The 14,607-nt window shown below is 40.3% G+C and overlaps 1 non-coding gene across 1 annotated transcript; it reads left to right on the plus strand.

Annotated features, from left to right (window-relative positions):
- The first annotated feature begins 8,968 nt into the window (after nucleotides 1-8,968).
- LOC112798811 (small nucleolar RNA R71) lies at nucleotides 8,969-9,076 on the plus strand. Its single transcript, XR_003200408.1, has one exon. It is a non-coding gene; the product is annotated as a small nucleolar RNA R71 (small nucleolar RNA).
- Nucleotides 9,077-14,607: the final 5,531 nt, after the last annotated feature.

Genomic DNA, 14,607 nt, shown 5'->3' on the forward strand with positions numbered 1-14,607 from the left:
ACCTTGATCATGGTTCCTTGTGATCCATGCGTTTGCATAGAACTCTTGAACCATTAAGATTATGACTTGTTGAATGGGGTTGGCAAGAACTTCCCAACCTCTTCTTCGGATATTCGCCCTTTTTGAGCCTAAAAGGGACCTCAAAGATCATCTTCTTCTTGGCCACAACTTCATAGAAGTGGTCTTGATGGACCTTTGAGATGAATCTCTCCATCTTCCATAACTCAGAGGTGGAGGGAGTTACCTTCCCTTTCCTCTTTCTAGAGGTTTCTCTGGTCTTAGGTGCCATAATTGGTTATGGAAAAACAAAAAGCAATACTTTTACCACACCAAACTTAAAATATTTGCTCGTCCTCGAGCAAAAGATGAAAGAAAGATGTAAAAGAAGAAGAAAATGGAGGAGATGGAAGGTGTATGTGTTTTGGCTAAGGGGAGGGGAAGGTGTGTATGATGTGTGAAAATGAAGGAGTGGAGAGGGGTATTTATAGGAAAAGGGAAGGAGAGTGGCCGAAAGGTTTGGGTGGGTTTGGAAGGGAAATGGTTTTGAATTTTGAAGGTGGGTGGGGGTTTTTTGGGGAAGATTTAAGGAAGTGATTGGTGAAGGATATTTGGAGAAGAGATATGGAGGTAATTGGTGAAGAGTATTTGGGGAAGAGTGTTGTAGAAAGGTGTGAAGAGGAGAGAGAGTGAGTTGAGGTTGATGGGGATCCTGTGGGGTCCACAGATCCTGAGGGGTCAAGGAATTCTCATCCCTGCTCAAATTGGGCGTTCAAAACACCTTAGAGTGCAATTATGGCATTTAAACGCCAGTATGCTGCCTTGTTCTGGCGTTTAGATGCCAGTTTTTCTTCCTATTCTGGCATCTAAACGCCAGTTTGTTGCCCTGTTCTGGCATCTAAACGCCAGTTTGTTGCCCTGTTTTGGCGTTTGAACGCCAGTCTGGTGTCCTATTCTGGCGTTTAAATGCCCAGAAAGGTGCCAGATTGGGCGTTTAAACGCCCATTTTGCTACCCTTACTGGCGTTTAAATGCCAGTAAGTCCTTCCTCCAGGGTGTGCTGTTTTCAATGCTGTTTTTTATTTTTTTTCTTTATTTTTGTAATTGTCTTTGTGACTTCACATGATCATCAACCTAAAAGAAAACAAAATAATATAGATTAAAATAAAATTGGGTTGCCTCCCAATAAGCGCTTCTTTACTGTCAATAGCTAGACAGTGAGCTCTTATGGAGTCTCACAGATGATCAGAGTATGGTTGAGATCTCTCAACACCAAACTTAGAGTTTGGTTGTGGCCTCCCAACACCAAACTTAGAGTTTGAATGTGGGGGCTCTGTTTGACTCTGTATTGGGAGAAGCTCTTCATGCTTACTCTCCATGGTTACAGATGGAGAACCTTGAGTCTTTACTACAAGGCATTCTTCATTCACATGAAGGATCAACTCTCCTCTGTCAACATCAATCACAGCTCTTGCTGTGGCTAGGAAGGGTCTTCCAAGGATGATGGATTCATCCTCATCCCTCCTAGTGTCTAGGATTATGAAATCAGCAGGGAAGCAAAGGCCTTCAACCTTCACTAGCACGTCCTCTACTAGTCCATAAGCCTTTTTCATAGATTTATCTGACATCTCCAATGAGAATTTGGCAGCATTGTACCTCATAGATTCTCAGTTTCTCCATTACAGAGAGTGGCATCATGTTTATCCCTGACCCCAGGTCACACAGAGCTTTTTCAAAGGTCATGGTGCCTATGGTACAGGGTATTAAGAATTTACCAGAATCCTGTTTCTTTTGAGGTAAATTTTGCTGAACCAATGTATTCAGTTCATTGGTGAGCAAGGGAGGCTCTTCCTTCCAAGTCTCATTACCAAATAGCTTGGCATTCAGCTTCATGATTGCTCCTAAATATTGGGCAACTTGTCCTTCAACAATGTCTTCATCCTCTTCAGAAGATGAATAGTTATCAGAGCTCATGAATGGTAAAACGAGGTCCAAGAGAATCTCTGTGGTCTCTGTATGAGCCTCAGATTCCTTTGGTTCCTCATTAGGGTATTCTTTACTGGCCATTGGACATTCCCAGAGGTTTTCCTCATTGAGATTCACGTCCTCCTCCTCTAAGGTTTCGGCCATGTTTATTATATCAATGGCCTTGCACTCTCCTTTGGGATTCTCTTCTGTATTGCTTGGGAGAGTGCTAGGAGGAGTTTCAGTAACCCTTTTACTCAGCTGGTCCACTTGTGCCTCCAAATTTCTAATGGAGGATCTTGTTTCAGTCATGAAACTAAGAATGGCATTAGATAGATCAGAGACTATGTTTGCTAAGCTAGAAGGATTCTGCTCAGAATGCTCTGTCTGTTGCTGAAATGATGATGGGAAAGGTTTGCTATTGCTAAACCTGTTTCTTCCACCATTGTTATTATTGAAGCCTTGCTTCTGTTGAGCCTTCCATGAAAAATTTGGATGATTTTTCCATGAAGGATTATAGATGTTGTCAAAGACTTCACCCATGTAATTCACCTCTGCCATTGCAGGGTTCTCAGGATCATAACCTTCTTCTTCAAAAGATGCTTCTTTAGCACTGTTGGATGCATTTTGTAATCCAGTCAGACTCTGAGAGATCATATTGACTTGTTCGGTCAATATTTTGTTCTGAGCCAGTATGGCATTGGTGCACGAAATTGTGATCAATACTTTTCACATCACAAATTGTCCCCGGTGATGAATCCAAAAACTTGGTGTTCAAAACCATGGCATAAACACAACTTCGCACAACTAACCAGCAAGTGTACTGGGTCGTCCAAGTAATAAACCTTACGCGATTAAGGGTCGATCCCACAGAGATTGTTGGTATGAAGCAAGCTATGGTCACCTTGTAAATCTTAGTCAGGCAAACTCAAATGATTATGAATGATGAATAAAACATAAAGGTAAAGATAGAGATACTTATGTAATTCATTGGTGGGAATTTCAGATAAGCGTATGAAGATGCTTGTCCCTTCCGTCTCTCTGCTTTCCTACTGTCTTCATCCAATCCTTCTTACTCCTTTCCATGGCAAGCTTATGCAAGGGTTTCACCGTTGTCAGTGGCTACCTCCCATCCTCTCAGTGGAAATGTTCAACGCACCCTGTCACGGCACGGCTATCCATCTGTCGGTTCTCAATCAGGCCGGAATATAATCCAGTGATTCTTTTGCGTCTGTCACTAACGCCCCGCCCTCAGGAGTTTGAAGCACGTCACAGTCATTCAATCATTGAATCTTACTCAGAATACCACAGACAAGGTTAGACCTTCCGGATTCTCTTGAATGCTGCCATCAGTTCTAGCCTATACCACGAAGACTCTGATCTCACGGAATGGTTGGCTCGGTTGTCAGGCGAGCGCTCGGTTGTCAGGCGATCAACCATGCATCGTGTACCAGAAATCCAAGAGATATTCACCTAATCTAAGGTAGAACGGAGGTGGTTGTCAGTCACACGTTCATAGGTGAGAATGATGATGAGTGTCACGGATCATCACATTCATCAAGTTGAAGAACAAGTGATATCTTAGAACAAGAACAAGAACAAGCGGAATTGAATAGAAGAACAGTAGTAATTGCATTAATACTCGAGGTACAGCAGAGCTCCACACCTTAATCTATGGTGTGTAGAAACTCCACCGTTGAAAATACATAAGAACAAGGTCTAGGCATGGCCGAATGGCCAGCCTCCCAAAGAGGGTTCAATCATAAAAACATGATCAAAAGCTCCGAATACAATAGTAAAAGGTCCTATATATAGAGAACTAGTAGCCTAGGGTGTACAGAGATGAGTAAATGACATAAAAATCCACTTCTGGGCCCACTTGGTGTGTGCTTGAGCTGAGCATTGAAGCATTTTCGTGTAGAGACTCTTCTTGGAGTTAAACTCCAGCTTTTATGCCAGTTTGGGCGTTTAACTCCCATTCTTGTGCCAGTTCCGGCGTTTAACGCTGGGAATGCTGAGGGTGATTTTGAACGCCGGTTTGGGCCATCAAATCTTGGGCAAAGTATGGACTATCATATATTGCTGGAAAGCCCAGGATGTCTACTTTCCAACGCCGTTGAGAGCGCGCCAATTGGGCTTCTGTAACTCCAGAAAATCCACTTCGAGTGCAGGGAGGTCAGAATCCAACAGCATCTGCAGTCCTTTTTAGTCTCTGAATCAGATTTTTGCTCAGGTCCCTCAATTTCAGCCAGAAAATACCTGAAATCACAGAAAAACACACAAACTCATAGTAAAGTCCAGAAAAGTGAATTTTAACTAAAAACTAATAAAAATATACTAAAAACTAACTAGATCATACTAAAAACATACTAAAAACAATGCCAAAAAGCGTACAAATTATCCGCTCATCACAACACCAAACTTAAATTGTTGCTTGTCCTCAAGCAACTGAAAATCAAACAAGATAAAAAGAAGAGAATATGCAATGAATTCCAAAAACATCTATGAAGATCAGTATTAATTAGATGAGCTGGGCTTTTAGCTTTTTGCCTCTGAACAGTTTTGGCATCTCACTCTATCCTTTGAAATTCAGAATGATTGGCTTCTTTAGGAACTTAAAATCCAGATAGTGTCATTGATTCTCCTAGTTAAGTATGATGATTCTTGAACACAGCTACTTATTGAGTCTTGGCCGTGGCCCAAAGCACTCTGTCTTCCAGTATTACCACCGGAAACATACATGCCACAGACATATAATTGGGTGAACCTTTTCAGATTGTGACTCAGCTTTGCTAGAGTCCCCAACTAGAGGTGTCCAGGGTTCTTAAGCACACTCTTTTTGCCTTGGATCACACTTTTATTTCTTTCTTTTCTTTTCTTTTTTTTTCTTTTTCTCTTTTTTTTTTCTTTCTCTTTTTTTCGTTTCTTTTTTTTCTCTCTTTTTTTTGTATTCACTGCTTTTTCTTGCTTCAAGAATCATTTTTATGATTTTTCAGATCCTCAGTAACATGTCTCCTTTTTCATCATTCTTTCAAGAGCCAATATTCATGAACCACAAATTCAAAAGACATATGCACTGTTTAAGCATACATTCAGAAAACAAAAGTATTGCCACCACATCAAGATAATTAAACTGTTATAAAATTCAAAATTCATGCAATTCTACTCTTTTTCAATTAAGAACATTTTTTTATTTAAGAGAGGTGATGGATTCATAGGACATTCATAACTTTAAGGCATAGACACTAAGACACTAATGATCACAAGACACAAACATAGACAAACATAAGCACTAAAATTCGAAAAACAGGAAAATAAAGAACAAGGAAATTAAAGAACGGGTCCACCTTAGTGATGGCGGCTTGTTCTTCCTCTTGAAGATCTTATGGAGTGTTTGAGCTCCTCAATGTCTCTTCCTTGTCTTTGTTGCTCCTCTCTTATGATTCTTTGATCTTCTCTAATTTCATGGAGGAGAACAGAGTGTTTTTGGTGCTCCACCCTTAGTTGTCCCATGTTGGAACTCAATTCTCCTTGGGAGGTGTTTAGTTGCTCCCAATAGTTTTGTGGAGGAAAGTGCATCCCTTGAGGCATCTCAGGGATTTGATGATGAGAGGGGTCTCTTGTTTGCTCCATCCTCTTCTTAGTGATGGGCTTGTCCTCATCAATGGGGATGTCTCCCTCTATGCCAACTCCAACTGAATAACAGAGGTGACAAATGAGATGAGGAAAGGCTAACCTTGCCAAGGTGGAGGACTTGTCCGCCACCTTATAAAGTTCTTGGGATATCACCTCATGAACTTCTATTTCTTCTCCAATCATGATGCTATGAATCATGATAGCCCGGTCTATAGTAACTTCGGACCGGTTGCTAGTGGGAATGATTGAGCGTTGGATAAACTCCAACCATCCTCTAGCCACGGGTTTGAGGTCATGCCTTCTCAGTTGAACCGGCTTCCCTCTTGAATCTCTCTTTCATTGGGCGCCCTCTTCACATAGGACTGTGAGGACTTGGTCCAACCTTTGATCAAAGTTGACCCTTCTAGTGTAAGGATGTTCATCTCCTTGCATCATGGGCAAGTTGAATGCCAACCTTACATTTTCCGGACTAAAATCCAAGTATTTCCCCCGAACCATAGTAAGCCAATTCTTTGGATCCGGGTTCACACTTTGGTCATGGTTCTTGGTGATCCATGCATTGGCATAGAACTCTTGAACCATTAAGATTCCGACTTGTTGAATGGGGTTGGTAAGAACTTCCCAACCTCTTCTTCGGATCTCATGTCGGATCTCCAGATATTCACTCTTTTTGAGTGAAAAAGGGACCTTGGGGATCACCTTCTTCAAGGCCACAACTTCATAGAAGTGGTCTTGATGCACCCTTGAGATGAATCTTTCCATCTCCCATGACTCGGAGGTGGAAGCTTTTGCCTTCCCTTTCCTCTTTCTAAAGGTTTCTCCGGCCTTGGATGCCATAAATGATTATGGAAAAATAAAAAGCAATGCTTTTACCACACCAAACTTAAAAGGTTTGCTCGTCCTCGAGCAAAAGAAGAAAGAAGAGAGTAGAAGAAGAAGAAATGAGGAAGAAGGGAATTGCTTTGTGTGCGGCCAAACAGGGGGAGAAGTGGTGGTTTGGGTGTGTGAAAATGAAGGAGTGAAGATGGGTTTATATAGGAGTGAGGGGGCTCATGGTTCGGTCATGTATGGGTGGGTTTGGGAGGGAAAGTGGTTTGAATTTGAAGGGTGAGGTAGGTGGGGTTTTATGAAGGATGGATGTGAGTGGTGAAGAGAAAGATGGGATTTGATAGGTGAAGGTTTTTGGGGAAGAGGTGTTGAGGTGATTGGTGAATGGGTGAAGAAGAGAGAGAGTGGTGGGGTAGGTGGGGATCCTGTGGGGTCCACAGATCCTGAGGTGTCAAGGAAAAGTCATCCCTGCACCAAGTGGCAAGCAAAAATGCGTTTTGAGCCAATTCTGGCGTTAAACGTCGGGCTGGTGCCCATTTATGGCGTTTAACGCCGAATGCTTGCCCTTTTCTGGCGTTTAACGCCAGTCTGGTGCCCCTTTCTGGCGTTAAACGCCCAACAGCTAGCCTTACTGGCGTTTAAACGCCAGCACGCTCTCCTCCAGGGTGTGCTATTTTTCTTTCTGTTTTTCATTCTGTTTTTGCTTTTTCAATTGATTTTGTGACTTCTCATGATCATCAACCTACAAAAGAACATAAAATAACAAAGGAAAATAGATAAAATATAACATTGGGTTGCCTCCCAACAAGCGCTTCTTTAATGTTAGTAGCTTGACAGAGGGCTCTCATGGAGCCTCAGAAATACTCAGAGCAATGTTGGAACCTCCCAACACCAAACTTAGAGTTTGAATGTGGGGGTTCAATACCAAACTTAGAAGTTGGTTGTGGCCTCCCAACACCAAACTTAGAGTTTAACTGTGGGGGCTCTGTGTGGCTCTGTTTTGAGAGAAGCTCTTCATGCTTCCTCTCCATGATGACAGAGGGATATCCTTGAGCCTTAAACACAAAGGATTCTTCATTCACTTGAATGATCAATTCTCCTCTATCAACATCAATCACAGCCCTTGCTGTGGCTAGGAAGGGTCTGCCAAGGATGATGGATTCATCCATGCACTTCCTAGTCTCTAGGACTATAAAATCAGCAGGGATGTAATGGTCTTCAACTTTTACCAGAACATCCTCTACAAGTCCATAGGCTTGTTTCCTTGAATTGTCTGCCATCTCTAGTGAGATTTTTGCAGCTTGCACCTCAAAGATCCCTAACTTCTCCATTACAGAGAGAGGCATGAGGTTTACACTTGACCCTTAGTCACACAAGGCCTTCTTGAAGGTCATGGTGCCTATGGTACAAGGTATTGAAAACTTCCCAGGATCCTGTCTCTTTTGAGGCAGTTTCTGCCTAGACAAGTCATCCAGTTCCTTGGTGAGCAAAGGGGGTTCATCTTCCCAAGTCTCATTCCCAAATAACTTGTCATTTAGCTTCATGATTGCTCCAAGGTATTTAGCAACTTGCTCTTCAGTGACATACTCATCCTTTTCAGAGAAAGAATACTCATCAGAGCTCATGAATGGCAGAAGTAAGTCCAATGGAACCTCTATGGTCTCATTTTGAGCCTCAGATTCCCATGGTTCCTCATTGGGGAACTCATTGGAGGCCAGTGGACGTCCATTGAGGTCTTCCTCAGTGGCGTTCACTGCCTCTTCCTCCTCTCCAAATTCGGCCATGTTGATGGCTTTGCACTCTCCTTTTGGATTTTCTTCTGTATTGCTTGGAAGAGTACTAGGAGGGAGTTCAGTAATTTTCTTGCTCAGCTGACCCACTTGTGCCTCCAAATTTCTAATGGAGGACCTTGTTTCAGTCATGAAACTTTGAGTGGTTTTGATTAGATCAGAGACCATGGTTGCTAAGTCAGAGGTATTCTGCTTAGAACGCTCTGTCTGTTGCTGAGAAGATGATGGAAAAGGCTTGCTATTGCTAAACCTGTTTCTTCCACCATTATTGTTGTTGAAACCTTGTTGAGGTCTCTGTTGATCCTTCCATGAGAGATTTGGATGATTTCTCCATGAAGGATTATAGGTGTTTCCATAGGGTTCTCTCATGTAATTCACCTCTTCTATTGAAGGGTTCTCAGGATCATAAGCTTCTTCTTCAGGTGAAGCTTCCTTAGTACTGCTTGGTGCATTTTGCATTCCAGACAGACTTTGAGAAATCATATTGACTTGTTGAGTCAATATTTTATTCTGAGCCAGTATGGCATTCAGAGTGTCAATCTCAAGAACTCCTTTCTTCTTATTGGTTCCATTGTTCACAGAATCCCTTTCAGAAGTGTACATGAATTGGTTATTTGCAACCATTTCAATCAGCTCTTGAGCTTCTGTAGGCGTCTTCTTCAGATGAAGAGATCCTCCAGCAGAGCTATCTAAAGACATCTTGGATAGTTCAGAGAGACCATCATAGAAAATTCCAATGATGCTCCATTCAGAAAGCATATCAGTGGGACACTTTCTGATTAATTGTTTGTATCTTTCCCAAGCTTCATAGAGGGATTCTCCTTCCTTCTGTCTGAAGGTTTGGACTTCCACTCTAAGCTTACTCAATTTTTGAGGTGGAAAGAACTTTGCCAAGAAGGCATTGACTAGCTTTTCCCAAGAGTTCAGGCTTTCTTTAGGTTGTGAGTCCAACCATGTCCTAGCTCTGTCTCTTACAGCAAAAGGGAATAGCATAAGTCTGTAGACCTCAGGGTCAACCCCATTAGTCTTGACAGTGTCACAGATTTGCAAGAATTCAACTAAAAACTGATGGGGATCTTCCAATGGAAGTCCATAGAACTTGCAATTCTGTTGCATTAGAGAAACTAATTGAGGCTTAAGCTCAAAGTTGTTTGCTCCAATGGCAGGGATAGAGATGCTTCTCCCATAGAAGTCGGGAGTAGGTGCAGTAAAGTCACCCAGCACCTTCCTTGCATTGTTGGCATTGTTGTTGTTTTCGGCTGCCATGGGTTCTTCTTCTTTGAAGATTTCTGTTAGGTCCTCTACAGAGTTGTGCCTTGGCTTCTCTTAGCTTTCGCTTCAAGGTCCTTTCAGGTTCAGGATCAGCCTCAACAAGAATGCTTTTGTCCTTGCTCTTGCTCATAAGAAAGAGAAGAGAACAAGAAAATGTGGAATCCTCTATGTCACAGTATAGAGATTCCTTGAGGTGTCAGAGGAAAAGAAAAATAGAAGGCAGAAGTAGAAAATTCGAACTTATCAAAGAAGATGGAGTTCGAATTTTGCATTAAGGAATAGTGTTAGTCCATAAATAGAAGGATGTGAGAAGAGGGGAAGTAATTTTCGAAAATCAAGTAAAAGATTTTGAAAACATTTTGAAAAACACTAATTGATCTTCGAAAATAAAAGTGGGAAAGAAATCAAGTGATTTTTGAAAAAGAATTTGAAATTAGAAATCAAAAAGATTTGATTGAAAGTTATTTTGAAAAAGATGTGGTTAAGAAGATATGATTGGTTTTAAAAAGATGTGATTGAGAAGATATGATTTGAAAAACAAAAAAAATTTGATTTTGAAAATTAATGACTTGGCTATCAAGAAAAGATATGATTCAAACATTAAACCTTTCTCAACAAAAAAGGCAACATACTTGAAATGTTGAATCAAATCATTAATTGATAGCAAGTATCTTTGAAAATAGAAATAAATTGAATTTGAAAAAGATTTGATTGAAAAGATATGATTTGAAAAAGATTTGATTTTGAAAAGATTTTGAAAACTTGAAAAAAAATTGCATTAAAAACAAAATCTTCCCTCTTGTGCCATCCTGGCGTTAAACGCCCAGAATGGTGCACATTCTGGCGTTTAACACCCAAAACTCTACCCTTTTGGGCGTTAAACGCCCAGCCAGGCACCCTGGCTGGCGTTTAAACGCCAGTTTGCCTTCTTCACTGGGCGTTTTGAATGCCCAGCTTTTTCTGTATAATTTCTCTGCTGTATGTTCTGAATCTTCAATTCTCTGTATTATTGACTTGAAAAGGCACAAATTAAAAATACTTTTTGGATTTTTAATAATAAGGAATAATCAAAATGCACTTAAAATCAAATAACAATGCATACAAGACACCAAACTTAGCAGTTTGTATACTACTGACACTAATGAGAATGCATATGAGACACATAAACACTCAAGTCAAGAGGAATTAAAGATCAGAGTAATGAAATCATCAAGAACATCTTGAAGATCACTAAGACACATGAATGAATGCAAGAAAAACAGAAACATGCAATTGACACCAAACTTAAAATGAGAATAGAGTCTCAACAGGAAAAATATTTTTGGTTTTTATGATTTTGTAAATTTTTTTGTGCTTTTTCGAAAATTAAGTGGAAAAAGATATCAAAATTCTTAATGAGAATTCCAGGAATCAGCGCAATACTAGTCTAAGACTCCGGTCCAGGAATTAGACATGGCTTCACAGCCAGCCAAGCTTTCAAAGAAAGCTTCGGTCCAAAACACTAGACATGGCCAATGGCCAGCCAAGCCTTAGCAGATCACTGCTCCAACAGCAAGATTGATAGAAATCAACAAGCTCTTGTGATGATAAGTTGAAACCTCGGTCCAATGACATTAGACATGGCTTCACAGCCAGCCAGATTTCAACAGATCATCATGAAACTCTAGAATTCATTCTTAAGAACTCTGAAGAAAAAAATACCTAATCTAAGCAACAAGATGAACCGTCAGTTGTCCATACTCGAACAATCCCCGGCAACGGCGCCAAAAACTTGATATGCGAAATTGTGATCAATACTTTTCACAACACAAATTGTCTCCGGTGATGAATCCAAAAACTTGGTGTTCAAAACCATGGCATAAACACAACTTCGCACAACTAACCAGCAAGTGTACTGGGTCGTCCAAGTAATAAACCTTACGCGAGTAAGGGTCGATCCCACAGAGATTGTTGGTATGAAGCAAGCTATGGTCACCTTGTAAATCTTAGTCAGGCAAACTCAAATGATTATGAATGATGAATAAAAGATAAAGGTATAGATAGAGATACTTATGTAATTCATTGGTGGGAATTTCAGATAAGCGTATGAAGATGCTTGTCCCTTCCGTCTCTCTGCTTTCCTACTGTCTTCATCCAATCCTTCTTACTCCTTTCCATGGCAAGCTTATGCAAGGGTTTCACCGTTGTCAGTGGCTACCTCCCATCCTCTCAGTGGAAATGTTCAACGCACCCTGTCACGGCACGGCTATCCATCTGTCGGTTCTCAATCAGGCCGGAATAGAATCCAGTGATTCTTTTGCGTCTGTCACTAACGCCCCGCCCTCAGGAGTTTGAAGCACGTCACAGTCATTCAATCATTGAATCTTACTCAGAATACCACAGACAAGGTTAGACCTTCCGGATTCTCTTGAATGCCGCCATCAGTTCTAGCCTATACCACGAAGACTCTGATCTCACGGAATGGCTGGCTCGGTTGTCAGGCGAGCGCTCGGTTGTTAGGCGATCAACCATGCATCGTGTACCAGAAATCCAAGAGATATTCACCTAATCTAAGGTAGAACGGAGGTGGTTGTCAGTCACACGTTCATAGGTGAGAATGATGATGAGTGTCACGGATCATCACATTCATCAAGTTGAAGAACAAGTGATATCTTAGAACAAGAACAAGAACAAGCGGAATTGAATAGAAGAACAGTAGTAATTGCATTAATACTCGAGGTACAGCAGAGCTCCACACCTTAATCTATGGTGTGTAGAAACTCCACCGTTGAAAATACATAAGAACAAGGTCTAGGCATGGCCGAATGGCCAGCCTCCCAAAGAGGGTTCAATCATAAAAACATGATCAAAAGCTCCGAATACAATAGTAAAAGGTCCTATATATAGAGAACTAGTAGCCTAGGGTGTACAGAGATGAGTAAATGACATAAAAATCCACTTCCAGGCCCACTTGGTGTGTGCTTGGGCTGAGCATTGAAGCATTTTCGTGTAGAGACTCTTCTTGGAGTTAAACGCCAGCTTTTATGCCAGTTTGAGCGTTTAACTCCCATTCTTGTGCCAGTTCCGGCGTTTAACGCTAGGAATTCTGAGGGTGATTTTGAACGCCGGTTTGGGCCATCAAATCTTGGGCAAAGTATGAACTATCATATATTGCTGGAAAGCCCAGGATGTCTACTTTCCAACGCCGTTGAGAGCGCGCCAATTGGGCTTCTGTAGCTCCAGAAAATCCACTTCGAGTGCAGGGAGGTCAGAATCCAACAGCATCTGCAGTCCTTTTTAGTCTCTGAATCAGATTTTTGCTCAGGTCCCTCAATTTCAGCCAGAAAATACCTGAAATCACAGAAAAACACACAAACTCATAGTAAAGTCCAGAAAATTGAATTTTAACTAAAAACTAATAAAAATATACTAAAAACTAACTAGATCATACTAAAAACATACTAAAAACAATGCCAAAAAGCGTACAAATTATCCGCTCATCAGGCATTCAGAGCATCAATTTCAAGAACTCCTCTCTTTTGAGGCGTCCCATTACTCACAGGATTTCTCTCAGAGGTGTACATGAACTGGTTATTTGCAACCATTTCAATAAGTTCCTGAGCTTCTGCAGGCGTTTTCTTTAGGTGAATGGATTCATCTACAGAGTGGTCCAGTGACATCTTGGAAAATTCAGACAGACCATCATAGAATATATTTAATGTGGTCCAATTTTAAAGCATGTCAGAAGGACACTTTTTGGTCAGTTGCTTGTATCTTTCCCAAGCTTCATAGAGGGACTCACCATCTTTTTGTCTGAAGGTCTGAACATCCACTTTAAGCTTGCTCAGCTTTTGAGGAGGAAAGAACTTGGCTAAGAAAGCCGTGACTAGGTTATCCCAAGAGTCTAGTCTATCTCTAGGTTGTGAGTCCAACCATGTTCTAGCTCTGTCCCTTACAGCAAAAGGGAAAAGCATAATCTTGTAGACCTCAGGATTAACTCCATTGGTCTTACAGTATCATAGATCAACCAAGTATGCCTTTATCTTTGTTCCTGCTCATATGAAAGAGAAGAAAACAAAGAAAATATGGAATCCTCTATGTCACAGTATAGAGATTCCTTGAGGTGTCAGAGGAAAACAAGAATGGAAGGATGAGGTAGGTAAGGAAAAATTCGAACACACAAAGAGAGATGGAGTTCGAATTGACAATGGAGGAGGAATGTTAGTGTTTAAATAGAAAAAGATAAGAGAGGGGGGAGAATTTTCGAAAATAAAAAGAATAAAATTTAAAATAAATTTTTGAAAAATTGGTTGTCGTTTTGAAAAGATAGGAAATAAAGTTGAAAAAGATAAGAAGTTATAAAAAGATTTTGAAATTAGAATTAAAAAATGTGATTTGAAAAAGATATGATTTAAAAAGATATGGTTGAAAAGATAAAATTAACAAGATTTGACTTTTAAAAAGTTAATGACTTGATTAACAAGAAACTAAAAGATATGATTCTAAATTTCAAATATTGAATCTCTCTTAACAAGAAAGTAACAAACTTGAAATTTTTGAATCAAGATTTTTGAAAATATGAGGAAAAGATTTGATTTTTGAAAAAGATATGTTTGAAAAGATATGACTTTGAAAAAGATATGATTGAAAATATTTGATTTGAAAAAGATTTGATTTTGAAAAAATATGAAAATTTGAAAAAGATTTGATTTGAAAACAAAATTCCTCTCCTTGTGTCATCCTGGCGTTAAACGCCTAGGACCTGCATGTTTTGGGCATTTAACGCCCAATTGCTGCATGGTTTGGGCGTTTAAACACCCAGCCAGGTACCCTGGCTGGCGTTTAAACGCCAGTTTTCCTTCTTCACTGGGCATTTTGAACGCCCAGCTTTTTCTCTGTAATTCTTCTGCTTTATGTTCTTGGATCTTCATTTTGCTAAATCCTTTATTCAAGAAGATATGTTTTCAATTTTGAAAAACAACAAAATGAGTCAAAACATATAATTCTTGGATCAAAACACAAGATATATGCAAGAACATTATGAACGTCAAGATAAACACCAAGAACAATCTTGAAGATCAAGATGAACATCAAGAACTCAGTTTTCTTAATGAAAGAAAACATGGAGGACACCAAACTTA

Source organism: Arachis hypogaea, chromosome 4 (genome assembly GCF_003086295.3).
Source record: "Arachis hypogaea cultivar Tifrunner chromosome 4, arahy.Tifrunner.gnm2.J5K5, whole genome shotgun sequence".
NCBI lineage: Eukaryota > Viridiplantae > Streptophyta > Magnoliopsida > Fabales > Fabaceae > Arachis > Arachis hypogaea.